Raw genomic sequence first — 27,463 nt, 5'->3', positions numbered from 1 at the left:
TGGCGGTTCCTTTTGCACTGCACCATCAGCAGCTGAACACATTGCTCCAGCCACAGCCAGGCTGGCTCAGTGCTGGCCAGAAATCCCTGCTTCTGCCCACCATGCAGAAGTGACTCTCGCCGGGGACCACCACCACACATCGCTGACTCACACAGAGCTCACAGGCAGCACCAGAGCAGCCTCTGGGCGTTTCTCACATGCGCTGCTATCAAACCATGGCCCCTCCATCCTGTGTTTCACACAGTGGGGAGCAGATTTATGGAAATGGAACAGGCTTGGAAATACAGATAGCTTCAAAAATGACTCAGACAACTTCATGGTTGAGAGACCCATAATGGCTTATTATGGCAAACTGGGATGTTCTGTTGTATATTTCTTGTTTTTCCGGCTGACATCAAGATAAATAACTGTGTTGGAGTAGATGCTTTCTGAGACCCCTTCCAGCTCTAAAATTTTGTGACTCTTTGTCCTCCCACCAAATGTTCTTTGGTGCCAACGTTGGCCCCAGAATGAAGCCAACTGGACCAGGGACGGACTCAATTGTGATGTTCTCTGCAAGGAGAAAGTAGAGGAAAGAGAAAGGAAGGAGAGGGTAGCAAGAGGCAGCATCACTAAAAATTCCAAACACCATTCAGCATGAGTTGGACAAAGTCTGTTCTCCTGCATCTGGGGGAAGACAGTTGCCAGCACCACCCCCACATTAAAACGTAACTTACTGGAGTTTCCTTACTATTTATTATAAAGTGAAATGTATTCATCTTGGGATTTTTAGAAGCAAAGGATAATTTTAAAGAAAAAGACCACCTTCAATTCTATACAGGAATGACCACCATTAATATCTTGGTGCATTTCAGCCAGGCGTGGCTCATGCCTTTAATCCCGGAACTTTGGGAGGCCGAGGTGGGCGGATCAGGAGTTTGAGACCAGCCTGGCAAACATGGTGAAACCCCGTCTCTACTAAAAACACACAAAAATTTAGCCAGGCATTGTGGCTTGTGCTGTAATCCCAGCTACTCAGGAGGCTGAGGCAGGAGAATTGCTTGAACCCGGGAGGCAGAGGTTGCAGTGAGCTAAGATAATGCCACTGTACTCCAGCCTGGGCGACAGAGCGAGACCAGGTCTCTCTCTCTCTCTCCATATATATATATATGCATTTCCTTCCAATCCTTTTTAAATATTTATCTTTAGATCAATCTGATATAGTTTGATCATCTGATATAGTTTGGATCTGTGTCCCCACCAAAATCCCATCTTGAATTGTAAACCCCAATGTTGCAGGTGTGGCCTGGTGGGAGGCGATTTGATCCTGGGGGTGGGTTTATCATGAATGGTTTAACACCATCTCTCTTGGTAGTGTCCTCATGACAGCGTGTGACTTCTCATGCGATCTGGTCATTTAAAAGTGTGTTGCCCCTCCCCCCCCTCTTCCTCCTGATTTCACCATGTGACATGCCTGCTCCCTCTTCACCTTCTGTCATGATTGGAAGCTTCCTGAGGCCTCCCCCGAGGCTGAGCAGATGCCTGTGTTATGCTTCCTTTACAGCCTGCAGAACTGTGAGCCAATTCAACCCCTTTTCTTTATAAATTACCCAGTCTCAGGTATTTTATTTATGGCAAGGCAAGAATAGCCTAATACACCATCCAACCCATCAACATATGCCCATGTATTCCAGTTTTTGCAAGAGAAAAATGGCATAAACGATTTTCCCAACTAACACTGTCTTCACCATTTTCCCATGCCATCAAATTTGTTTTTTTAATTTTTATTTTAAGTTCTGAGGTACATGTGCAGGATGTGCAGGTTTGTTACATAGGTAAACATGTGCCATGGTGGTTTGCTGCACCTGTCAACCTGTCACCTAGGTATTAAGCCCAGCATGCATTAGCTATTTATCCTGATGCTCTCCCTCCCCCGACCCCACCCCTGACAGGCCCCAGTGTGTGTTGTTCCCCTCGTTGTGTCCATGTGTTCTCATTTTTCAGCTCCCAATTATAAATGACTACATGGAGTGTTTGGTTTTCTCTTCCTGCATTAGTTTGCTGAGGATGATGGCTTCTAGCTCCATCCATGTCCCTGCAAAGGACATGATCTCATTCCTTTTTATAGTGGCGTAGAAATGAGATGGGTTTCAGTCCAGTGCCTGAGACCTAAAAAACACCCAAGAAATGGTTATTGGTATCATTTTATTATTGTGTCTTCAATATGGATACATCTCTGCCCCTTCCTACTTCATAATAATGATAATGAAGCTTAGATGCTTTCTTCTTCAGTTGCTTTAAAGCTCAAAGAAAGTGTGTATGTATTACCAGTTCAACTGATTTCTCATACTTGTTCTGAGCCTTTCTGGTTCCCATTTGCACTCTTTCCTCATCAGCCTTTTGCTCTCTTCTGCCACTACTTTACTTATTTTTTATCTCTTTACTTGTTTTTACGTTTTTCTGTTCCTCATTTCCTTTGAGTTCTGTTTGTGAAACTTCTCACAACTGAAATCATAGTCTCATGTTAATAAAAATAGTTGAATGAGTGTAGAACCCTTTCACGTGAATGCATTGCTGAGGGTAAGCTTCTTTTTGGTAGCGTCATAGGAAGACATTGCAAGAGAGTGGGGCACACACACTGGCTTTGCATTAAGAAAGCCCATTAGCTCTTGGACCTGCTAACTATGTGACCCAGTTCGGTAAGCTTTAGTTTCCCATCTATGAAGTGGAAGCAGTGAGAGTTCCTTGGACACGGTGTTGTTGTGAATGAAGGCCCTTACTTCCTTGTTTTAAATTCAAGCCGGATTTCATAGCATATGAAATCCACAGCATGGGAGTTCTAAACAGCCAGCTCTAGTGAAATGCATTAATTATTTTCAAGTCAACTGTATGAATATTCATGCTGGGATAAATAAAGATAATAAAAGGGTTTACCTCAGTTCAGGTCAAACTTTTCAACTAAATGAATTCAAGTCTGAATAGGTTTGCCACCAAATAAGTTATGAACAAATTTTTGATTCTCACAGCTTTTTGGATGTGAAAATTGTGCATAACAGTTTCTGAAATTACACCATGTTACAAAAGACATATGAAGCTGTAGCTGGTACAATAAGCTCTCAATAATTGTTAGTTGTTATTACTACCATGGCTTCAGAAACTGTTTAATGTGCAAGTTTATCCTTATTATTTATCTTCTCCATTTTTCAAAAAAATAATATACACAAGTATATTAATTTTCTTCTCTGGCTTGTTCATTCACTTTTCAAGTTAGCTTTTTGTACTTTGCAACCCTAGAGAATGAAGTATACTACAATCCAAAGCAGTCTCTGATCGATCATTCTGTCAGTGGATTAGTAAGTGGCAACATGGTGCCTTGCGATGGTCATACACATCAGGATTTCTTGAAAAATTCTTTTAAACAGGAAGTAGTTCTAGCAGTTATGGTTGCATCAAGGATCCCAAATCATCCAAATGGATGGGTGGAGGGTAGTTCTTCTGATTCTGACCTTAGGGTTGTAGCCAGTACTAAGGGAAGGGTCAAAGAGCTTGAGCAAGAGGCTGAAAGCTTGGAAAATGCTTTCAGAAGTTGCCATCAGAGAGTCATTAAAAACTCTGCCAAGAGCCCTCTACCAGCAAAGAACCCACCATCTCTCTGCACTTGCTGGGAGCTTTTAAAAACATTACTTCCCGTTCCCTGGAAAGACATATTTTTGCAGAGCACAGAGGTTTCTCTGAGCAGCCTCAACTGAAAACACTTAAAGAGAAAGAAATGGCATCTTGGAAGCACTGGCAGGCAGTACAGCCTCGAGGTTATGTAGAGGCACTTCCTCCAGACACCTCTCCTCCACGTACCTTCCAAAAGCAAAAAGAAGCCTTGAAAGAGAAATGTATCTGGAAGGTAAGCCCCTGCCCATGATACAGGGTTGCTGTGAGGGTCAGCAGGATAGACTGGCAAGGTCTAGTGTGTTATTGGCACACAGAAGTGTTTAGGCACTGAGAGTTGCCTTTCTTTTGCTGCCTGTTGGTTGCATGCATTTTATTATTGCCACTGCAATTTAATTTAGCTGCTTAATTTTGTGGATCTTCGGCATCATAATTGGCTATTTGCAAGAATAACGATTTATTTTCACACTAATAGAGTTATTTAGAAACCTCGTTGGTATCTTCATGCAATTACTAATATTCTTGCCTTGTTCCCTTCTGCACCTTAGGTCTGGGCAGATCACAGGTTGCTTCCCTCCGTCTTTGTCCTGACAGAATGCCCTAGCCATCAGCCACTGAGTTGAGTCAGATCCTCTCCATTCCTCTTTTCTCCAGCCCTCCAGAACAGAAGGTGGGGTAAGTACAACTTTCCGATTGGTTGGCTTCAGCTGAACCATGTTACTTACTCTGTCAGCCTTCACTTGCTTTACTCAGATTTTTTTTTATTTTTATTTTTATTTTTTGTGGGGGGATAATTGTTGCAGACCGTGTGGCTGTATAGAATTTGGAATGAGACTTCAAAATGATGTTTCATCTTTGAGAACCATCTAAATTTCCTGGAGGGAAAAAGGTGGCTTTTAGCAAATAAATAGATAATACTTCCTTGCTAAACTGGATATATAGACCATGCAATATGATGTTAATAAGCATTTTCATAGTTCTGTGAATAGACTCAATTTATTAAGATAAAACACAAATGTACAAAATCTGTGAAAGCACATGAGTGGAGGTTATTTCTAAAGTTGGAACCATTTTACACATCATTAAAAAGTCACTTAAAAATATTTTGGCATTGAAATATAAACAGATAAGCTACTTTTTTGTGTGTGAGTGGGGCAGAGTTTTACTCTGTTGCCCAGGCTGGAGTGCAGTGGCATGATCTTGGCTCAGTGCAACCTCTGCCTCCCAAGTTCAAGCATTTCTCTTACCTCAGCCTCCCATGTAGCTGAGACTTCAGGTGTGTGCCACCCTACCCAGCTAATTTTTGTATATTTATTAGAAATAGGGTTTCACTACGTTGACCAGGCTGGTCTCAAACTCTTCACCTCAGTTAATCTACCCACCTCTGCCTCCCAATGTGCTGAGATTACAGGCATGAGCCACTTTGCCCTGCCTGAATAAGGTTCTCACTTGAATATCATTGAAATAAATTCAAACGTGGCACCAGGCTCTGGAGTATGATTGTTCAAACTGTAAGGAGTGGATGTTTTTAGGAACTAGGCCAGTGGGTCCACCAGGCTATGATTTGAGTCATGAACAGACTCCTCCCCATACCTGGGCCCCACAGCAGAGAGAAGTGACTCCGTAGTTCTGGGCTTGAGCCTCAACATCTGCATGTTAATATAGCTCTCTGCAACAAGTGCCAGTCATGGTCCTAAAGTGTTTTTTTTTCCTTCTTTTTTTTTTTTTTTTTGAGACTGAATCTCGCTCTTTCAGCCAGGATGGAGTGGAGCGGTGCAATCTCAGCTCCCTGCAGCCTTTGCCTCCTGGGTTCGTGTGATTTTCCTGCATCAGACCTCTGAGTAGCTGAGACTACAGCCATGCACCACTATGCCTGGCTAACTTTTGTATTTTTAGTAGAGATGGGGTTTCATCATGTTAGCCGTGATGATTTTGATCTCCTGACCTCATGATCCACCTCCTTGGCCTCCCAAAGTGCTGGGATTATAGACGTGAGCCACCGCGCTCAGCCAGCATTTTTTTTTTTTATATTTGTTATATGCCAAAAGGAAGGATAAGACACACATATATGCTGAGTTAGGTTATTTTGCTCACTCAAGGTTGTGCTATATTGCAACCTCAGGTGGTTCATGCTGGTAGTGTCCAGGGTTTTTCTTCACAAATGTTTCGTGTTTATTGAGAAACCAAACTCCTAGGAATAGCATTCAGAGTCCAACATTATTCTCTTTTAACAACTGTAGTACCTACTTCACAGCATGAAATAGTACAAGGAGTAACTGGGTAAGCAGTTATTAATTGCTGAGAACAATGCCTCATGGTCTCGGTGAGGTCGAGCTATTCTTTATAAGACAGAGAAAAAAAAAATTGCGGAGCATGTTCTTGAGTAACAAAAGGCTTTTTGCCACTTGTACTCTTGGGTTTTCCATTATTAAAACTTCACATTCATGAGTTTTATCCTTCTAATCTACTCTTTACCAGGGACAACCTAAAGTTCAAGACAAAAGTGAATTTTCAGATATGGACAAGCTGGCTTTTAAAGATAATGAGAAATTTGAATCATCTTTTGAAAATAAGTTCCAATGTAAGTACCAGTTTTTATATGTTGAAAATCCAGAAAGCTTAGTTTTGTTGAGACATATCCATTGGTATAAAAAGAAATGCAGTTACAAATTGGGACATTTTTATTCTGTGATACAACTACAAGTACAGCTATATCGCCCCATTTTTCTATCACGAAGATTTTCATGGGTGTGTCTGTTTACTTCTTTTTAACTGTTTGAACTAATAAATACATTTAGAAAAATATCAAGATAAATAATCTACATACAAATACTTGTGCGGTTTTTTGAGACAGGGCCTTTTTCGTTTGCCCAGGCTCATCTCAAACTGCTGGGCTCAAGTGTTCTACCTGCCTCAGACTCTGAAAGCAGTGGGATTAGTTAAATAAGGCACCACACCTGGCCCAACATACAAATATTTGTTGCATTTCCATACCATAACAACAAATTTTCACAAAAAAAGAAATAATTTTTACTTACAATAGTATAAAATAAATAAAAATAAATTTGACGATACAAAAAGATATAAAAATTTGTACCTTAAATACAATAAGATATTGATGACAGAAATTAAAGTAGACCCAAATCAATAGAAATATGTTCCATTAGAATAATTAATATTATCAAAGTACCATATTATCCAAAGTGGTCCACCGATTCAAAATGTTAGTGGCTTCACAGTAATAGAAAACACAATTGTAAAATTTAAGTGTAACCTTAAAGAACTTGAAATAACCTGAGCAATCTTGAAAAAGAACAAAGCTGGGAGCATCATACTTTCTAATTTCAAACTTTATTTAAAGGTTGTAGTGTTGAAAAGCATGTGGTATGTGCATAAAAACAGATACAAAAACCAATGGAACACAATAGAGAGCCCAGAAGCAATCCATGCATGCAAGGTTAACTAATCTTTGACAAGGGCATCAAGAATATACAATACAGAAAGTAGAGTCTTGTCAATGTGGTGCCAGAAAAACTGGATATCCACAAGCAAAAGAATATAATTAGATTATTTTCTTTTACCATACCCCAAACTTAAGTCAAAATAAACGACTTAAATGTAAGACATAAAGCCTTAAAACTCCTGAAGAAAACATATTGGAAAACCTTGTTGATATTGGTCTTGGCAACAGCTTTTTAGATATGACACCAAAATCACAGCATCAAAAGAAAATATAAACAAGTGGGACTGCATCAAAGTAAACAGCTTCTGCACAGGAAAGGTAAAAACAAATTTTCCTTAAACCCTACAGGATAGAAAAATATTTGCAAGCCATGTATAATCAGCCAATATCCTAACTGTATAAGAAACTTCTGCAATTCAAAGCAAAGCAATAATGATGATAACCCATTCAAAAATAGGCAAAAGATTATCCTATTCCACAAAAAAAGACACACATACAAGGGAAATCCTGTATGCTGTCAGTGAGATATAAATTGATAAAGTCATCATAAAAAACAATAAAAAAACAGAAGCATCATATAATCCAGTAATACCACTTCTGGGCATACTACTACCAAAAGAAATAAAATTTGTACATTGAAGAAATATCTTCAGCCCCCATGTTCATTGTGGTATTGTTTACGATAGACAAAATACACACATACAGAGAATACTGTTCAGCCATAAGAGAGAAGGAAATGTACAACATTCATTTACAACACAGATAGACCTGTTTCATTTATGTAAATGAAACAAGCCAAATGCAGAAAGACAAAGAAACCACATGTTCTCAGATGGGGAATCTAAAAATGTAAACTCATAGAAGCAGAGAATGGAAGGGTAGTTGTTAGCTCCCGAGGATGGGAACATGAGGAGATTTTTTTCAAAAAGTACAAATATAGTCATAAATTGAGCAAGTCTAAGAAGGCTAATGTACATTACTATTAGATCACTAAATAGCATTGTTTATAGTTAGTAATACTGTAAAGTGTGCTTAAAATCTGCCACAACAGTAGACCTTAAGTGTTCCTATTACAAAAGAGGATTATCTATGTGAGGTAATAGATGTGCTCATCAACTCGACTATATTTTATTTCACAATGTATACAAGTATCAAATTATTGTATTGTACACATTAAATATAGAGTTATACAATTTTTATTTATCTGAAAATCCATGTGACACAAATACAGTCACATAGTCTTCTCATGATGTTCAAAATAGGTTCTTGAAAACTGCATTTTTTTAAATGAAAGAGTGTTGCTATATGCCATTCAGATATCTTTTGTTTTTATCAATTAAACTGTGGCAAAATTTTGTTTTCTTGAGCAATATGTTGCTTCACTTACAGTTACAGCTTCCAAGAACCTATCAACTAGCTATACAGAAATACAATTTATGTAGGTGTGTGTATATGTATCACTGTACATATTTTTATATATAGCTATATCTCACGGACACAGTCCCAGCGGGCTTTCTACTAAATAAAACAAAATTATAGCATAATAGTTATTAAAAAATAAAATAATAATGGCTTAATATATGTTTAGCAGTGTTCTAAGCTCATTAATGACATAAGGCATTTAAGAAATCTAGAAGGTGAGTAGATACTTTCAGCCAGTGTTGTGCAACTAACCAACCCTTTAAATGAGATGACTTTTTTGCTTATCTGTGGTGAAAAATATCATGAAAACTACACGAAGCTGTTTTTTGTTTTTTTGTTTGTTTGTTTTATTTAAGCTCATCAGCTGTCATGAGTGTTAGTGTATTTTATGTGTGGCCCAATGTGGCCTGGGGAAGTCAAAATGTTGGACACCCATTCTTTAAAATACAATTTGAAAATATGCACATATAAGTTTAAATTACAAATCTAAGTTTATACTAAAATGATAAAATTATGAAGGAAAACAACATTACTTTTTTCATATTTAGAAAAATGTTTATTGTTTTGATGAAACTGCTGAGTAAGAATTTTTGTGGAATCACATTTACAACCTCTACGAGATTAAAAATTATTATGCAGAAAGATGCAACATCTGTCCCTGGAGCTCCAGGGATTTCTGAACCCAAATCCCAGTATGTCCACTACTCACCTCACACAGTTTAGACATGAGGCAAAAAGAATATCTGAAAAAGCTACTTTAACATAGAGCGCCTCAAAAACACAAATATTCCTGTGTCTCCAAACGCAATGGAAGAGCAGTCAGATCATACAGCCCTTTATAAGTGATAAAGTGGCAACTGGCTCTCACTGTAGACTTGAAGGGAGATCTACTAAAGAAAAAAAATGATTCTTAAAAGATTTAAGAGCATGAGACAGAAGTTGTTCCTTTCTCTGAATCTGTAAAAGAAAAACTTCAACCTTTTCATTGGAGCAGAGCTTTCCAAACTACATTATAAGTCCTGGCTTCCTTATTTACCTTTGGTCCCCCTGCCTGTGTGATCTCCTCCTTTCACTCTCACGTACTTGAGGGTTTGGGTACTGTCTCATGTATCTTCACATTGTAGGGCTCTTTTCTTTGCTCCAGACAGTGATCAGGTCTGGTTAGAGATAGCAACACCCAGGTAGGCAAGGCTTCTGTAGTTCTCCAACATCACATTTCTATAGAAATTCTGCTGGGAGGGGTCCAGGCATTTCCACTCTTCTGGAGAGAATACTATGGCCACCTCCCTGAATGTTAAGAGCTCCTCTCACTAAAGTATCTGGAAGCCCTCATGCTTGACCCTGGCCTCACTGTAGAATCATGCGAGAAATTTAATTTAAAAAACAGGGATGTTTCCACCCAGAATAATAGACAAGATCATTTCTCGGCTTCAGGGGTGTCCTGGAGTCTTAGATATAAATCATTCAATGCCAGCAGGTCACAGACCGACAGAGGCTGTGACAGAATCACCTAAGCCTCCCGGAGTGGTGGGCACAGGGCAGTGAAGCCTTAACCCCATGCTCTGGCTAGAGCTGTTTACTTTTTAAAAATTTCAATATGACTAATAATTTCAAAGTTTGAGCTAAGCTCATAAAGAAATTTTTAACTTAAGAAATTTAAGTGATTTTTAAAAATTTGTTTCTTCCTTTATATGGAGTACAAGGATGTTATTTTTCTGTAAATTCACTCATTCTGTTGATTGCCTCAGATTTAGAAAACCTCATTTTTAGTAAAAGAGTAGAGATAAAAGAATATTAAGAGCCCAGAAACTGGTGTCCTGGCTATGGCCCTGATTTAGACTGTCTCACTTTGTAGCCACTTTGTAAGTGTAAAATAAGCATGTAGAGCCTGTCATCACTAAGGTTCTTTCCAGCTTAAGAAATCTTTATGTTTGTATATAGCCTATTGATTATTTTTGTTAATGTCATCTTCAAATCTGGAAGTGTAATATTTTGAACAGTTAATTGAGAGGGCTTAGTAAATTTTGTGAATATTTGTTAAAGTCTTGGTGTTAAATCTTTGATATTTCAATAGATTTCAGATGATTGTCAACAAGCCAGTTGAATTCTTCACTGTCACTGGGTTGTTGATTTTCCTGTTGGGAAATCCAGTTTTGTACACAAAGTTAATTCTTTCTCGTACAAGAACATTCTGACAAGCAAATACATTGGCAAGTGGTTATGTTGGGAAGTTCACAGAAACCTGTTAGGATTATTTCATATTAGTAAATCTACTAACCTGTTAGATTATTTCATAATGAACAACACGGAGTTTACGCTCACTGATACCCAGTACCTATAGTCACTTAATGTCTGGAACACAATAATGAAGAAGTAAACTTTCTTGTGAAAATGGCTTAAACTCAAGCAGTTTTCTTGCTGAACATCAAACTTTATTATTCCAGGAAACTAAGATTTAGATAAGACAAAAAGAAATACCAACCCTAATTTAAATTATGTCTTCAAATCTATAAAAATAAAAGATTAGAAGTCTGTGGTCAGTTTGAAATTAGGTTTTAGAGAGTTGGTATGAAACTCTTTACCCAGACCACTAAAAAATGGTTTAAAATGGTGCTCATTTTAATAAGGTAACACTTCTTAATTAAGAAAAACATTTATGGAACAAAATTCTGTGAAAGATATTTGGGTCTCTGGTTATAATATAAATTCTTAGAAATTTAAAACAAATACTCCTTAAGACAGAGCTGACATGTATTTCCCAAGGATAATGAAAACTGGATCAGTATTTTGTTGAAATAAGACCTATTATAAAATTGCACTTGGAAGATTTTCAATGAGTCAGAATCCAGATTCTTTAGTAATAGATTATAAAATTGTTTCTGGAAGGCTTGTCAATGAGTCATAATCAAGTTCTTTAGTAGTCGAGTCAGCAGAATTGTAGCTAATATTAGCATTATTGAAAAATATTTTCTTATTGGCTCAGGAAGTTAATTGGCCCTGGACTTGGGAAGAAAAGATAATTTGTAAAGTCAGTATGAGAATCAGATTATCTTTGAGCCAAAGTTTAACAAATGCCAGCTGTCAGAATTGGAACTTCACACCAATTTCATTTTATTTTCTATGTAGATAATACTTATTTTAGGATAGATGGCATATATGTGAATTTATGGTCTCATCTTTTGATGCTGGCATGTCACAGTTACCTATCAAGGAGTATAACACATTCCATAGAGTGTCTTGGTAGAAATCCTCTAGCAATAAATATGAACCTTCCACAACTTTCCAAAGTATGAACAATCATTTTGTCAAAGTGTTGCCTTTTAAAATGACTAACATGAAACTGCCAGTATTTGCTCTAAAGAAAAAGCCCAGCAGCTTGAGACATAAAGCGAGGTGTTTGAACGTCTACGATAGTTTGGTGGGATAGGCATCTGTACTGCAGAGCAGTTGTCTGATGATGTGTCAGAGCTGTAAATGCATTGGCTGAAACACTGTGGCAAATATTTATGTGTAAAAATTAAGTTATTATTTGTACTGAGACTGGATATCTTGCAGTTCCTGTTCTTTCTTTGCTTTGATATCCTGGTAAGCCTGCATTTTGCTAGCATCCAAGTAAGCCCAGTTAGAAAACTGTATCATGAGAAAGTGGATCTTGAAGGGAAGGGTAAGCACGATGGCTAGTGAGCATGTGAGAAGGCAAAGCGAGGTGCTAGTTATATTAGATGGACTTGACTTTAAAGAGGATGAGGGCTACTCCGTATTAATTCTTGCTCTACTAGCAGAGCTGTCAAATCATTAAAGCATGCTATACTAGTTGGCTTCACATTAAAAGGCTGATGAAAAGTTAGTACACAAACATTGCAAAGTATTTTAATTAACCACTAAATAATGTCTGTATACTCGTCAGTCTAGATGACTGATACATTAAACACCTCTCACTACAATTGGGATTTGTCTACATAAATGGATGTCCATCAAATTTGCCTCAGGCATATATTGAGACAATGATACTGAGGCATTTAAATTTGTGACTGTTATATTATCTTTAAATTTTTTTCATATTTTGATATTTCATATTTTGTCTGTCACCTTTTATCTATAATTGTCCCTCTTTATTCCTTGCATTTTTTCTAAAATTCTCTTTTGCCTAATACAATATGAGTGGCCTAACTTTTTTGATAAATACTTGTTAGTTTTCTCTAAACCTTTATTTTCAATATTTCAGTGTGATTATTCCTAGGCAGAAGAAAATTTTTACCAATCTAATCTAATGTTTAAACATAAGTTTAAACAGTTTACATCTAATATGGTTACTCTTTCATCTACATAACTTATACCTGCTTAGACAGTTTTTTATTTAACCTAGATTTTTTTGTCTCTGCCTTTGCCTCCTGCTATCTGCTTTTGTTTTTCTCTCTGTCTCCCCACCTGCCACCTGTTTTTCTAATTTTATTGATTTACTTTTCTTACTCATATTTATTTCTTTTCCTGCTTTTGACATTAATCACCATATTTCTCTACTTTCTGTAGTTAATCAGAAGGACCCAGTTAGTTGACTTTTTTTAAACAAGCTAAAACATATTTCTAGCCCTCTTAGAAAAAATTCTTGCATACCTCTTTCATTTTGAGAATTATTTTTCTGTTTGCTAAAAAAAAAAAAACTTTTATACTTGTTTTCCGTGGCCTTTTCATAAGTCTTTAATATTGGCATAATCTTCATGAGTTGAAAAATGTTATTAAATGTTATTAAATGATAACTTACGTGGAATAATATCCTGGGTAGAGATTATTTTCATAATTTGCATGTTGCCCTTTTTATACATTTTTGTCTTCTAGTGTTTCTTATGAATATATAAAAGTGTTGAGTTCATCTTTCCTAACTTCTCTTTTATGTATAGTCACCAGATATAATACAGGATTACCAGTAACATTATCATTTTAAATAAGCAACAAATAGCCTTTACTATAATTTTCAATATTCTAGTAATTTAGCACTATTCTAAATATTGCATGGGACAGGTTTATACTCAAAATAAATTCTTTGTTTTTTTGTCAACAAATTATCAAATTTCAAATTGAAATGTGATATTTAAATTCTTGAATTTTCCCCCTACACCTGGCAAACTTACTTTCAGATCTACTTAGGAAATTACTCATTCTTTCTATATTTGTGCTGAATCTACTATATAAGAAACAAACAAACAAAAATTGAGTTCCTTTAGTATATGGTTCATTTTTCAATGACGAATAATTGTCTATTTAAAAAAATGTATTTTTGTCCTCCTACCCACCTGTTTTGCCTTTAGATCCCATTTATTCGTCTCAGAGAACACCTAAACTACTTATTATGATGACCTTTTTGATTCCACTTTTTATCCTTGAGTGTGACCCTTAAGTGTGTCTTCCTTGGCTATCTCTTAGGGCATGGAATGTCCATCCATGAATTAGTAATGTTGCCTTTGAGGTGGTAAGCAATCTTAAGTTCTTAAATGTAAATTTATTCTTGGGGGGGGCAGTTTTATGTTAATCTTTCCAGGTTTTTAAGAACTTAATTGTTCAATCTAGTATGTTATACCAGTTTCTGCTTTTCAGGTAGTTATATAATATAGGTAATATGAAAAATCTAGCCTCAGTCTTGAATATCACACAGGTCAGAGGTTGTGATATGAATCTTTCTTCTCATGGCTTTGAATGAAAACTTCATTCTGTGTTAGATCCTAGTATCCATGGGCAATGACTTTCCATATTGACACAAATATTTCAGCTAAACGTCTAAACAACCCTTTCTTTCACCAATTATTTAGGCAGGTAGCCCAGCCCCATTGGACACAGAAATGGTCTCTTTCTTGGGAATATATCCAAATTTACTTCTCAATTAACTATTTCAATGAACTGCCAAGTTTAATCTCAAATTAATAGTATTGGAGTCCAAACCTCAGAGCTGTTTTCTTTCTTGATACCCAGTTTGATTTTTTAAAAAAGAATTTTCTTTCGTAATCTCTGGCTTTCATAAGAGTTGCTTTTGCAATTGTTCACTTTACAACAGAGACCTAGAAATGAGTGCTTGGTTTCTATTAAATCATGTGTTACTTAACAAATAAAACCTATGAGGAAGGTGTTATTACTACATCTCTGATGCAGTTGAAAAAGAACACGTTTTTGGTTATATTTTTTGGAAGCAGTGCTGACATTCTTTTTCTCCCAAGTGTATGGCAGATATTTCATCAGGTCTTCATTGACCTATATTATTTATGTGTTAAAAATCATTGGCTTTTTCACATATATTATAAAGACTTCTTTGAGATTTTTTAATTTTAGTGAAGACTTTATTTTATAAAATCACTTCACTGTAGATATATCATATTATTTTATTCTCTGTAATCATATCTTCCCACATTTTGCTTTATGGGATTTGGTTTGCATGGTACTTTAAAAGCCTTCCTAGGACTTCCAGTTACAATGCAATACCCCAGTGTTTCCTCGGAACAGCTAAAACACCACAGACATAATAACAAGAAACAAAGACAGACTCTGAAAGGTACAAAGAGGAAGACAGCTTGTCTAGGGTCTTTAGGAATTGAAGAGTGATACTATGGTAAATTTACTGGATTTTCTTATTTCCTTCAATGTATCCCAGGTGATGGACTGTAGAAGCTTCCAATACAGAATCTCAATTAGGCACAGACTTCAAGGAAATCCTGTTCTCTCCCAGCCAAAGGAACAGGAGAGGATGACCTAACCACACACAACCGCTCAAAACCCTTCTATGGGAATAACCAAGCTATTCCAGACAACCAAGCTATTCCAGACAAACACCACAGAAAAAACTACTACAGCAGTTTCTGTGGAGCCATGTAGAGAGACAAGCTTCTCCCAGATCAGTGATGCTCTGATTCCCTCTAAAGGCAGAGTAGGCATCTAATCTTTTATTACCCACCTGGCATGAACAGAGGACAGCATTCCAATTCCCTAACCAGTGTCAGCCGAGTCCAGTAGCAAGCTGAGCATCCAGGTCAACCCAACGACAACAGTTTTTAAAGAGCCAGATCTAAGTAGGGTTCATTGCACTGTGCTTCTTACCTGCCCTCCCCACTATCCTACCTTATCCTGTCACCAGGCTCCAGTGGGGAGTTAAGCATCTACCACCACCCAACCTCCTAGGCACTGAACAGTTGAAGTGAACCTAAACTGGTCAGCAATCTGCTACTTCCCCATGCCACAGCTCAGCAGTATCCCAGTTTAGCAACAGTACCATCTACAACTGCTCCAAAGAACATGAAATGCTTTGTTGTACATTAAAACAAAACAAAACAGATATGGGATCTGGCAATCTCTGCTGCAAATAAAGGAAGGAGTAGTAAGCACACACCTAGTTATTTCAGGCAAAGACCGCGAGTCAAAGCAGAAGATGAAAAAGAAATTTTAGAAGAAGCAGGGGAAAATCAGAACTAGACCTAAAAAGAAAGCGGAAGTTGAAGTGATAACCAGTGACACTAGTTTTAGTAAGTCAAAATTATTGCCTCTCTAATGAACACTACTGTGACCTACCCTTTAAAGAAAAGTTCTGGTGAAGAACGAAGAGTAAAGTGTAATGCTGAAACATATACGTAAAGTATGCTGAAACATATAAAACACTGGTGAAAGAAACCAAAGCAGAAATAAAGGGAGATACACTATGTTCATGGATGGGAAGACTGAATATGTTGTGTTAGTTTTCCCTAGCTTGGTCTATATATTTGATGCAATTCCTATCAAAATCTCAGCAAGAATTTTTGCAAACAAAGCAAACTTACATCCTTGGATAGTTAAGACAATTTTGAAAAAGAAGTATAGAGTGGGAGGAATCCATCAGCATTTCAAGGACTTACACACAGCTAAAGTAATCATGACAGTGTGGTATTGGCATAGGGATAGATTCATATAAAAATGGATCCAAAGAGAAGGCCCAGAAATAGAGCCACACTGGTATGGCTATTACCAATTGATATATCACAAAGCTGGCAAACACAAATCAGTGGAGGAAAAATAGCCTTTCAACAAATGGTACTAGGGCAACTGGACATCAATAGGCTAAAGAAAAAAAGCCTTAACATAAACCTCACTCACACTACAGAAATTAACTCAAAATGCTTACGAACTTGAATGTAATATAAAATTATAACACTTTTTATGAAACATTTTAGAAAAAAATCATAAAGAAAATTCAAGCCTCTTAGGTGTAGCAAAGAGTTATTACATTTTATACCAAAGGTATAAGACATAAAAGGAAAACTGATAAACTGGATCAAATCTAAATTTAAAACTTCACTTTGTGAAAGAACTTATGAAGAGACTAAAAAGCCAATCTGCTACAGAAAAGAGTACTTTTCCTGCTGATAGCTGGGGACAATGGGAGGACCAGCTGCAGAGAGCAGTACCTTCTCTGCTGAGAGCAGCAGCTGCAGCAGAGAGCTTCAGAGACCTGCAGAGACATTTAAAGAACTTGCCTGCAGAGAGAAGACACCCTCTCCAGGTCCTCCTTTCTGCTGAGAACTGAATACTCCAGTGCCTAGGAGGTTGGGTGGTGGTAGATGCTTAACTCCCCACTGGAGCCTGGTGACAGGATAATGTAGGATAGTGGGGAGGGCAGGTAAGAAGCACAGTGCCTATAGAGAGGAGCTACCCACTCCTCTGAGCTCTTTTAACACTAAATAGAACTCTTCTTCTTCTTCACCCTTTGCTTTTCTGTGTACCTCATTCTTCCTGCATGCAGGACAAGAACTTATGCAAAGGCGCCATGGCCACAGAGGTTTCCTGCCAGAAAAATCAACATCTCAGTGATCCTGTAACAATAGCACTGAAATTTCTGTGTTGATATTTATCATGTTATTTCATTGATGTGCAGGGCTTCCTATTTCTTGCCAAGATGAGAGATTTTTATTTTCAAGTTACACATTCGGGAGACTACTAGGAGACTCTGGATCTTATTATGACATTCTATTTTTCATGTGTAGCTGGCTTTGTCTGAAATCAACCTAACAGAGGAAAGGGTTTGCTTGTCAAGTAGGGGCACAATTCCAATTTCCCTTTTTCTCTTTGACACAAAAGGCAGGGCCCCTCATTACTGACAAATAAATATCCAGATTCTAGCTTCACCCTAGGCCTTACTTGTACCTCGCTGTCTAGGAGGGGAAGGGTGTCTTGTTACTACATGGCGGGATTGAAAACTCTAGCTCTTTACTCTGCCTTCTCCAATTCCACTCCAGCAGGGGATCGGGAGGCTTCATTACTGCCTGGTACAATGGATGTTCTGACTTGGACTTTGTTGTCCTGGCTAGGTTTTTAAATTTCCTTTGTTTTGTGCTGTGTAGTTTGGCTAAAGTAGGATAGTTATTATAAAAATTATCTTTGTCTTAGTAAAATGTTCCTTTCCTAGACTTTGGCTATAAAAACTGGGCTTTGGGGGGAAGTTTTTGTCTTGGCTTACTGCAATCTCTGCCTCCTGGGTTCAAGCCATTCTCTGGCTTCAGTCTCCAGACTAGCTTGAATTAAAGGTGCCCACCATTATGCTTGGCTAATTTTTGTATTTTTAGAAGAGATAGGGTTTCACCATGTTGACCTGGCTGGTCTCAAACTCCTGACCTCAGGCAATCTACCTGCCTCGGCCTCATAAAGTGCTGGGATTACAGTCGTGAGCCACCATGTTTGTCCCAATTTTTTTTTTCTTTTTAACATTCTTCATGTTCAGCATTTAACCGTGTATATCACAGCACCCTCTGAAAATACAGTTTTGAGAACTAAAATGTGGTATATATCTTAACATCCTGTGGACATGGTTTAAAATAACTGAGAAAAAGTGAGAAAATACTGACGTATATAGTGTGTGTTAACGTTTCTCTAGATTTTCTGTGTGTGTGTGTGTGTGTGTGTGTGCACATCTATTCTTTTTGTGCCATCCTAATTTAGGCCCTCATTTGATTTATGCCAGACTACTTGAGAAGTCAGTTATTACTCTTTTCTAACTCCAATTCCTTCTTTTTCCCTTGCCTGCTGCCGTGGTTTTGATATATAAACATATGTATGTGAATTAGCCAATGTTGACTGTGGACTTAGAAACCACAAAATCATGAGTGTGCACCCTCATGGCCGGATTGATAGCATTATCTGGCGAACAGGTTAGTTACTGTGTGAGTGGGCTTTGGAACAAAGGATGAGTTTGGCCCTGATTTTCTGTTTATCACATGTCCTTTACCGTAGGATGCCCTCCTGCCATGTTGCAACATAGAAAGAAGATCTCACCAGATGCAGCCCCTTGGACTTTCCAGCCTTCAGAATAATGAGCAAAATAAGTCATCTTACAAATTACCCAGTCAGTGGTATTGTGTTGTTGCAGCAGCAAATGGACTAAAACACTCTATTATTTCTTCCTCTTTAGATAGTGAAATAAACAAGCTTACAAAGGGCCATGTCAAATTTCCCATCAAATGATAAAAAAGCCCGCATATTTTTTTTAATGCGGTACAGTAGCCTGCCACTAAAACAAAGCCCCATTTTACTCCTAACCATATTTTTAGAAATAAAGGAAAAGCAACCATAAAGGTCAACGTGTAATTTTATTGTTCAGTAAGAGAATTGCAGGAATTTTTAATGTTCTTGTCAAGATAAATTTCAGTCTCTGTTGTCATGCATAATCTGGTACTCTTTTGGTGGAAGATCAGTTGTAACTAGGGTGATATTTTTTCCAGTAAAGATGGTTGAAGAGCTGGCCTGTAACGAAAGGCAACTGATGTTTCAGCTATTCGCAGTCATTTACAACCACAGGTTGCCTGCTGGTAGCAGGTTAGAATGAGAAGGCTCATTGGCTAATACCTCAGGATATCTGGTTGGAAAAAGTAGATGGTTTCACTATCAGCCCCAAAGGAGGGAGATATGATGTAGTATTGAGAAGCTGTGGTTGTAACAAAATTCACAATGTGGCCATTTGCTTACATGTCGGTGCTATGAGAGTGCATATGAATATTCATCAATTGATTTAAAATAGCATGTTGATTTGTTGTAATTTGTTCTGATTGTCCAACTGAGGTTGAAATGGAAGAGGAGGGAAACCACTTCTAATTGGGTCAGGTGAACCAGCAATTCCCTGGCTGACAGAAGTTTTCCTTGTTAGAGTCATATTTAAATTTGTAGATGTTGAAAATGAACTTCCTTCACTAGCTTCAGCAGCTAAGACAGAATTATGTTTATCTGTGTTAGCCCCTGCTCTAAAGTGTTTCTTGAAATATTCAGAGAAGTAGATACAAGAGAAGCGTTTTTAATCCTAATTCTTCTTTTCGTACTTATTAAAAGTTGGGAACAGCCACGTTTGAAATTTGGATGATAATACAACTTTAACTAAAACCAAGGAGAAGGTAATTCAGTGCCATTTTAAACCAAGAGACAAGTGACAATAACAAACATAACACATACAATCTCAGATTTCTATTTTATCACACAAAGTTAATATCATCAAATAATGAATGAACATTGTTTACTATTTTAAGAACATGCTTGTTGAGAAAAAAAAACACTCAAGTTTTGAAGCCCTCAAGTGAAAACATGTTGTACATTTAATAGTAACATTTCACTAAGTGGCTTTGGTATCTTTATTTGGAGTTCACTGGTAAGACTGAATGTTGTTAGCAACATTTCTTAAAACCTGAAAGTTTAATGCTCAAACTGCACTCAATAATTTCAAAAAAATCAAGTAATTTTTACCTTAATATTTGATATAATTTTTAAAATCTGATCTTACTGCATATATTAACATAGTTACTGATATATAAAATGAAATTACATATATACTCAAAGTGCTAACTGAAATATTTTGAATACCTTGCTTAAAACAGAAATGTCTTTTTCTTCTGCCAGAAAGTTGGCTAGAGAAGCAGATCTGTGAAAATTCTGTTGAATTTTACTAAATCCATAAAGGCTGAGCTGTCAAATTAAGCTTTTCATACTGTCAGTTTGAAATATTCTGTAAGGAGCCTTTATTTCCAAGTTTTCTTTCTTGAAGAGTTCTTCATTAATCACTATGCAAGTTTCATTCTTATCCCATGAATTAGACTTGAATTGGTCACTTTCAACTATTTTCCAAAGTTTACTGGGAAAGGTCAGAGAAGGAAAATCATTATCTTTATCTGGCTCAGAGACATAAAGTGTAATGTGGCCTTTTTATCAAGGATCCTTGTGGCAAAACCTGAAAATCGTTTATTCAGTCATTGACCTTAAGTCTGAATCCCCAGGGATTATGTGTTCACACAATGGATACCCAGAGGAGGCTTCTGAACCAGTTGATTCATCTTTAGGAGAAACATCTTGAGTTTCTGCAGAAACATGTGCCATCTCAAATAAGTAATTCTTTAGCTACTTTTCCAGCCTGCATGCGTTTCAAGACTGCAGCTTCAAATGCTGCTTCAGTAGTCTACTCAGGTAAAGTAATCTAGGTCACCACAGTGGTTTCCAACCTGAGTAGCAATGGCATCACAAGAGGACTTTGGTCACCTAGCAACAAACGTAAAAATTTGGCCAAGAGTGTTTACTTCCCAGTCTCAGAAATGTATCTGGTAAAAATGAAATATAGAATGATTACTTACACAGTTTATTCTGCAAAAGTTTCATGCCTGCAGAATCTTTTAAATTAATAAGGAGGGCCGGGCATGGTGGCTCACGCCTGCAATCCCAGCACTTTGGGAGGCCGGGACAGGCGGATCACGAGGTCATGAGTTCAAGACCAGCCTGACCAACATGGTGACACCCTGTCTCTACTAAAAATACAAAAATTAGCCAGGTGTGGTCCATGTGCCTGTAGTCCCAGGTACTCAGGAGGCTGAGGCAGAAGAATCACTTGAACCCAGGAGGCGGAGGTTGCAGTGAGCTGAGATCGCGCCACTGCACTCCAGCCTGGGCAACAGAGCAAGACTCCATCTTAAGAAAATAATAAATAAATAAATAAATAAGGAAATAAGTAATATCCTCAATCCCTGAAATAAACATAATTTTCTCCTTGACACACACAGTCTGACTAGATTGGTGGGAGGAGCATAGGGCCTGGTAATTGGACGGTGCAAAAAAATAAAAATAAATGAGTTTAAAAACTCTCTCAGCTTGGTATGTTGGATTGAAAACCGATGCAGTGTAAAACATATATGGTAAAAAGACACGGCCATATAGATAAAAGGTAGGTTAATCGCTGTCAGGGGCTGAGGAATAGAAAGAACTGTTAAGTAGATATGGGGTTTCCTGTTTGATGATAGAAATGTTTTAATAATATAATATAATGTTGAATAATATAATTTTATATTATGTGAAACATACCTTTAAAATTATAATAAAATCAAATATGAATAAAACTGATTAGATTTCAGAATAAAAAGTTTTTCATGTATGTATCTATTCAAAACATTTTTTATTTTTATCATAGAATAAATAATATTTTCATTTGGTATGTCTGTAAATATCTGACAAGTTAATTATGTAAGATTTTAAAAGCAAGTGACCTACTTATAAGGAGATCCCAGAGAGTGGGAGATTTAAAAACGTAATAATAACAAGAAAGTGTTTTAAGTAAAATAAATTTGTATGTGTGTCTAAGCAGAAAATTTTATTATTTGGTTCCAAGGACCAAATATCTATTAAAAACATATTTCTTAAGGAATAATCTTTGTGTCCTGCAATGTAAAGTTATCATTATAAAACAGGAGTCAAATTTGTGAATTAATCTTAGAATTGAATAAAATATTTCTTCTCTTTGAAAAATAATCATGCCCCATTTACAGTAAGAATTTTTGTATGTTCATGGTTGAGAGGTGGCATATTAAAATTCTAATGCCTTGGCTTTGGTAAGTTTTGAATACGTGTGGAATAAAGAAATAATGATTTTGATATTTCTTATACTGTAGGAGGCAGTTCTCTCATACTGGAAAGAGGTGTCATTGTTAGAAGCTTGTCTTGGTTTAACACAGTTTAAGTTTTGGGGGTGTATTTTGTTTACTTAGTTCAAAATTTTCCATATTAGCAGTAAGTAACAAAAATGTCCAGATCAGAAAACTCTTTGTGAAAATAAAACAGGTGTTCGTACCAGATGTGGTTCATCAATTTTGACAGTATTTTCATTTAAAAAATGCAAAATTAAAATTTGTTTAGTTGTTTGCTTTCTGGGGAATTTTCTTGTTGCTCTGTCTGAAGGGAGTACAGACTTCTGTGATGAGAGGGGATGAATGGCTACCGACAGCAGCAAAAAATGGGCCATGAGTGTGAAGAAAAGAGGGAGTTAATGGGAGAATCAGAAAAATATCACCTTAAATGTAGGACAATCTAAGTCAAATTGTGGCTGAGCGTTTTGGGGAGCTAAGATGTGTGACTGTGTAGGGAGGAAGAATGCCTTGGTGTTTTCAGGGGAAGATGGCTCAGCTAGTGCAGTCACCTGACTCCAAACTGCAAGCCTACTTTAGTCATAAAAAGGCAAGAAAATAAGCAATTTTACCTGAAAAGCAAAGGATGTAGTATTGAAAACGAGACCAGAAATGGTGCTGTTGAAGAGGTAAACAAAAGCATTTACTTTTTGAACAAGTTTCAAAACTGTGAGGGTGGCAAATAGGAAAGGTAAGTAGGAGCAGCCCTCCACCATCTCAAATCAGCTACCTTGACCTCTGCCTGTCTCAGCTGGAGATCTTAACATAAATCTCTGGATATCAGGGGTGGCTTTTCCCGAGTCTTGAGCCTAGAAACTCCCTCTCTTGGTTCTGATTTTCAGAGAAGAGAAGCAGCTGCTTAGCATTTGGGTGGGACAGTGGTTGTTACTAATATATCACAAATTTCAGCATGTTTTTAAACATCAGAAGGAGAAAGTGCTTCGTATTTAAGTGAAATCTCAAAGGGGCAGAAATCTACCATATCTTTGTTATTCAGATGCAGTGAGGCACTGGCTATGTGAGTACAAGAAACAAGTTCACTTAATTACAAACACATGCCTAAATTCCATTGTTCAGTGACTTTACTTTCACTTTCTACCTTGAATTTTAGACTCTGGAAGACCCACTTCTAAACTCTGTGGCCCTTTTTATATGTGCATATTTTCTTAAGTGTTTTCCAGAAATAAATTGTAGAGGTCCTTCTGTGAGTCCAAAGGAGAAGGAAGTGGTTGGGGCAGCCAGAAAGGTGCAATCTGCATTAATATCATATTCGATGTATGGATTGCTGGGGAGAGAGTGGGATATATTTCTTATAATGTTGGATGTATTTTTCCCCTATCCCGAGGCCCAGAAACTCTGATGTCTCTGCAGTTGTCTTTCCATGCTTTCCTTTATACCCCTCGCCTACTTCTGTAACTTCTCTCTCTACTCTCCTTCCTCCTTCCCACTCTTTTTCTTTCCGTTTGTGCTCTCTCCCTCCATTCCTTCTTTTTCCCTTTTCTTTCTTTTTGTGGGTTCTGGTAGCTGCAACTTACTTTCTTTCTGCTTTTCTTACTCACTTACTCTATTTGTTAAATACCTTATTAGGTATTTAACAACTGTCTTTAAAAGTAACATCCTTTCTTTCTTAAAATTTTATCCCTAATGGACATTATTTGGGGAAAAAACATTTTTATGTTGCCTCTAGATAAGTAATTATATCATCTGCACATGATTCCCATATTTTCTTACATGCCTGTTCCTCGTAGGTGGAAATGGGTACTTCATTGTACTCTTCTCTCTTTATTTACAAGAGTATTTTTTCTATCTCATCCCTTTAAATAACACATTGTCTCTCTTTTTGTGACATTGAATTAATTAGGTCAGATGCGATTTTTCTCATCTGTTCATTTGAAGAATGTTTCCTTTCATATTGCTTCTAGGGCCTATCTGCAAGCAACAAATTATTTTGTTGTTGTTGTTGTTGTTTTGTTTTGTTTTGTTTTTCTAATTTTTGGACTATTTGTCTCATCACTCCAAGAAGCAAGAATTAGTTCTCATCATTAAGATCCCTTCAAGATTTCATTCACTTATTTCAGCAGCCTTGAATTATCATCACCTGGACCTGTTGTTACATCAGGAATCTCTAATTTCTAATGTTCTACTTTGGACACTCTGTTACCTGTGAGTTTGAATTTTTACATTAAAAAAAAACCTTTTAGTACTTGAGTACCCTAAAGTTTCATATTTTGAATTGGTGTCAGATTTATTATTATTGATCTCTCTATTGCTGGATAAAACTAAGCAATAGGTAAACTCTATTCTTTTGGTAATTTGTATTTTCTGAATGTTTCACAGTAAATGTTTACTACTCTTGTGATACTGCAAATTGGCAATCAGATATATTTTAAAGTGTTTTGAAAGGTTACCCTGTTCATCACCAGTTATGTACATCACACAGCTCAAAAGTAAGGTGTTTAAGTTCATTTTAAATGTTTTTCCCCAAAATTCTGCTTCCACCACTTTTCCAAGCTCTACCAGATGGATACTCAAGAATTGACCAAGGCAATCTCTTCTCTCATATTTCACTGTCAAATACTCTTAATCAGTGAGTCCTGTCAATTCTGTGTTTCTAAGAAATGATGATGGTGGTCATGATTATAATGGTATCAATAGGAACACCTTTCCAAACTTCACTATGTACCACAAACTCTTCTGCCTGCTGCCGATGTACTATTTTCTCTACACTGCTATCTCCCCAGGAAGATTCTAATGATGTCATTATTATACAGATGTGGAAACTGTAGCTTATGAGGTTTTAATTTTGCAATTCAAGGAAATGACAGGATTCTGGCAGTGTGGTAGTTCATGTTGTAATCCCAACACTGGAAGGCTGAGGCATGTGGATCACTTTAGCTCATGAGTTTTAGACCAGGAAGATGGTCAAACCCCATCTCCTCAAAAAACACAAAAATTAGCTGTACATGGTGGCATGCACCTGTGGTCCCAACTACATGGGAGACTAAGGCAGGAGGATCACTTGAGTCCTGGAGGTTGAGGCTTCAGTGAGTCTAGGTCACGCCACTGCACTCCAACCTGGATGACAAGGGCAGACCATGTCTTAAAAAATAAACAAATAAATGCCCACCACAACCAAAAACAAAGAAGCAAGCGTAATAAGCTAGTTGATATGCTTGTTAGCAATGTGGACATTTATTTTATAGTTAAAAGAAAAAATAGAAAGAAGTGACAGTATTGTAACTCAGAAAATCTGGTTCCAGAGTTTGTACTCCTAACCAGAACAACTTGAGCATCAATTGATATTTTCCATTTTTCGCTGTACTTTGTCTGATATTAATATAGCCATTCCACCTTTCTTATCACTAGGGTTAGTAGTGCACAGCTTTATTCCATCTCTTCCCTAGTAATTATGTCTTTATGTCAAATGTGTGTTTCCAGCAGACAACATATAACTGGATTTTACTATTTTTATTTCTCTTATAGGCTTTACCTTTTAGTTGTGGTATATAAGCCATTTACAGTTAATGTGCTCATTGCTGTAGCTTTCTCTTTTCTCCATGTGTTATTTGTTCCATTTTCTCTTATCTGTCTTCTTTTCTATTATTTAAGTATTTTTTTTAATTTCCTATTATGGCCTTTGTTGGGTTCTTAGCTGTTACTGTTACTTTGGTTCTTGCTTTGAGGTTTGTAGTGTACATCTCAAATTTACCACAACCTACCTTGAAGAGATATTACACTTCTCTATGGCCAATATTAAAACACTAAAATAACATATACCATTCTCCCCTCTCAGCCTCTGTGCTACATGCATTTTTAAAATTATATAACCACAATATTTTATTATTTCAATAGTCAATTTCATTTTTCAAAGATTTGATTAAAGAAAAAAGTCTGAAATTTACATACAAAATTGCCATTTTCAGTTTTTGTCATTTTATAAGATCTATTATATCTTTGTGGCACCTATCACAGCCATTTGATAAATTAATTTGTAGATACAGTAAGAATGCCATGTATTTATTAAAGTTTTTTTTTTTTTTTTCTTGAGATGGAGTCTCGCTCTGTCACCCAGGCTGGATTGCAGTGGCGCAATCTCGGCTCACTGCAAGCTCCGCCTCCCAGGTTCACGCCATTCTCCTGCCTCAGCCTCTCCGAGTAGCTGGGACTACCGCCATCACGCCCGGCTAATTTTTTGTATTTTTAGTAGAGACGGGGTTTCACCGTGGTCTCGATCTCCTGACCTCGTGATCCGCCCGCCTCGGCCTCCCAAAGTGTATTAAAGTTTTTAATAATGATTTTAAAATTTCTTATTAGGTGGCAAAAAATAATAAAAACAAATGCCCAGAACAAGTGTGTTATAAAACTAAACTCTAACTGCATGTAACAGCTATAGTATAGTTCGTCTGAACTGAAATTCACATTAAATAATCATATTGAAGTCCAAAAAATTTAAAGGTGTAGTGTAAATTCAATTTATACAAAATTGAAGCACTAGGTTTCCTAGATACCTGCTGCCTACAGAGTTAGAATCTAGTTCTTCTGATTATTCTTGTAACAAAATCTTTTGAAATTCTAAATTCTGAAGCAGAACATATCAGTGAAACTCCCTACCAGTGTCTCTTGTATTAGCATCAAGGAAGAGAGAAAAAATAAGGTTAAAAAAATTTCTGCTGTGTTTATTTTTTTACCTTCTAAATCTTGCTGAGTATTGCTGTTCAACAAATGAAAAAAAAATTCTCATCAGTTGTACCTGTTTATTGCCAATATACCTGGAAAGTAAATTCACTTTGTGTACAAAGTTGCAGCTGTTTCCAGGTACTTAAAACACAGTAACCAATAAAAATACTCCTTATAATTAGGCTCCTGATTTTTGAGATGCTTTGTTTATCTACTATAGTACTCTTAATATAATCTGTTAGAATTATTTTAAGTATTCTTTCTATTGATATTTTTCTTAAGTTTGACTGTACTGTCATAATAGAGCTTTCTAGAAGGAAAGCAAGTAAGG

General features: G+C 36.9%; 2 pseudogenes; both read right to left on the bottom strand.

Moving 5' to 3' along the window:
• Positions 1-914: 914 nt before the first annotated feature.
• LOC116484230 (KRAB domain-containing protein 5-like) lies at positions 915-13,332 on the bottom strand (annotated as a pseudogene).
• A 5,888-nt stretch (positions 13,333-19,220) lies between these two features.
• On the bottom strand, positions 19,221-20,940 carry LOC116483390 (heat shock transcription factor, Y-linked-like; annotated as a pseudogene).
• Between the last annotated feature and the right edge of the window lie 6,523 nt (positions 20,941-27,463).

This window comes from Hylobates moloch, unplaced genomic scaffold (assembly GCF_009828535.3).
Source record: "Hylobates moloch isolate HMO894 unplaced genomic scaffold, HMol_V3 SCAFFOLD_15, whole genome shotgun sequence".
Taxonomy (NCBI): Eukaryota; Metazoa; Chordata; class Mammalia; order Primates; family Hylobatidae; genus Hylobates; species Hylobates moloch.
The sequence above is the reverse complement of the archived record's forward strand: the minus strand, read 5'-3'. Positions and strand labels throughout refer to the sequence as shown.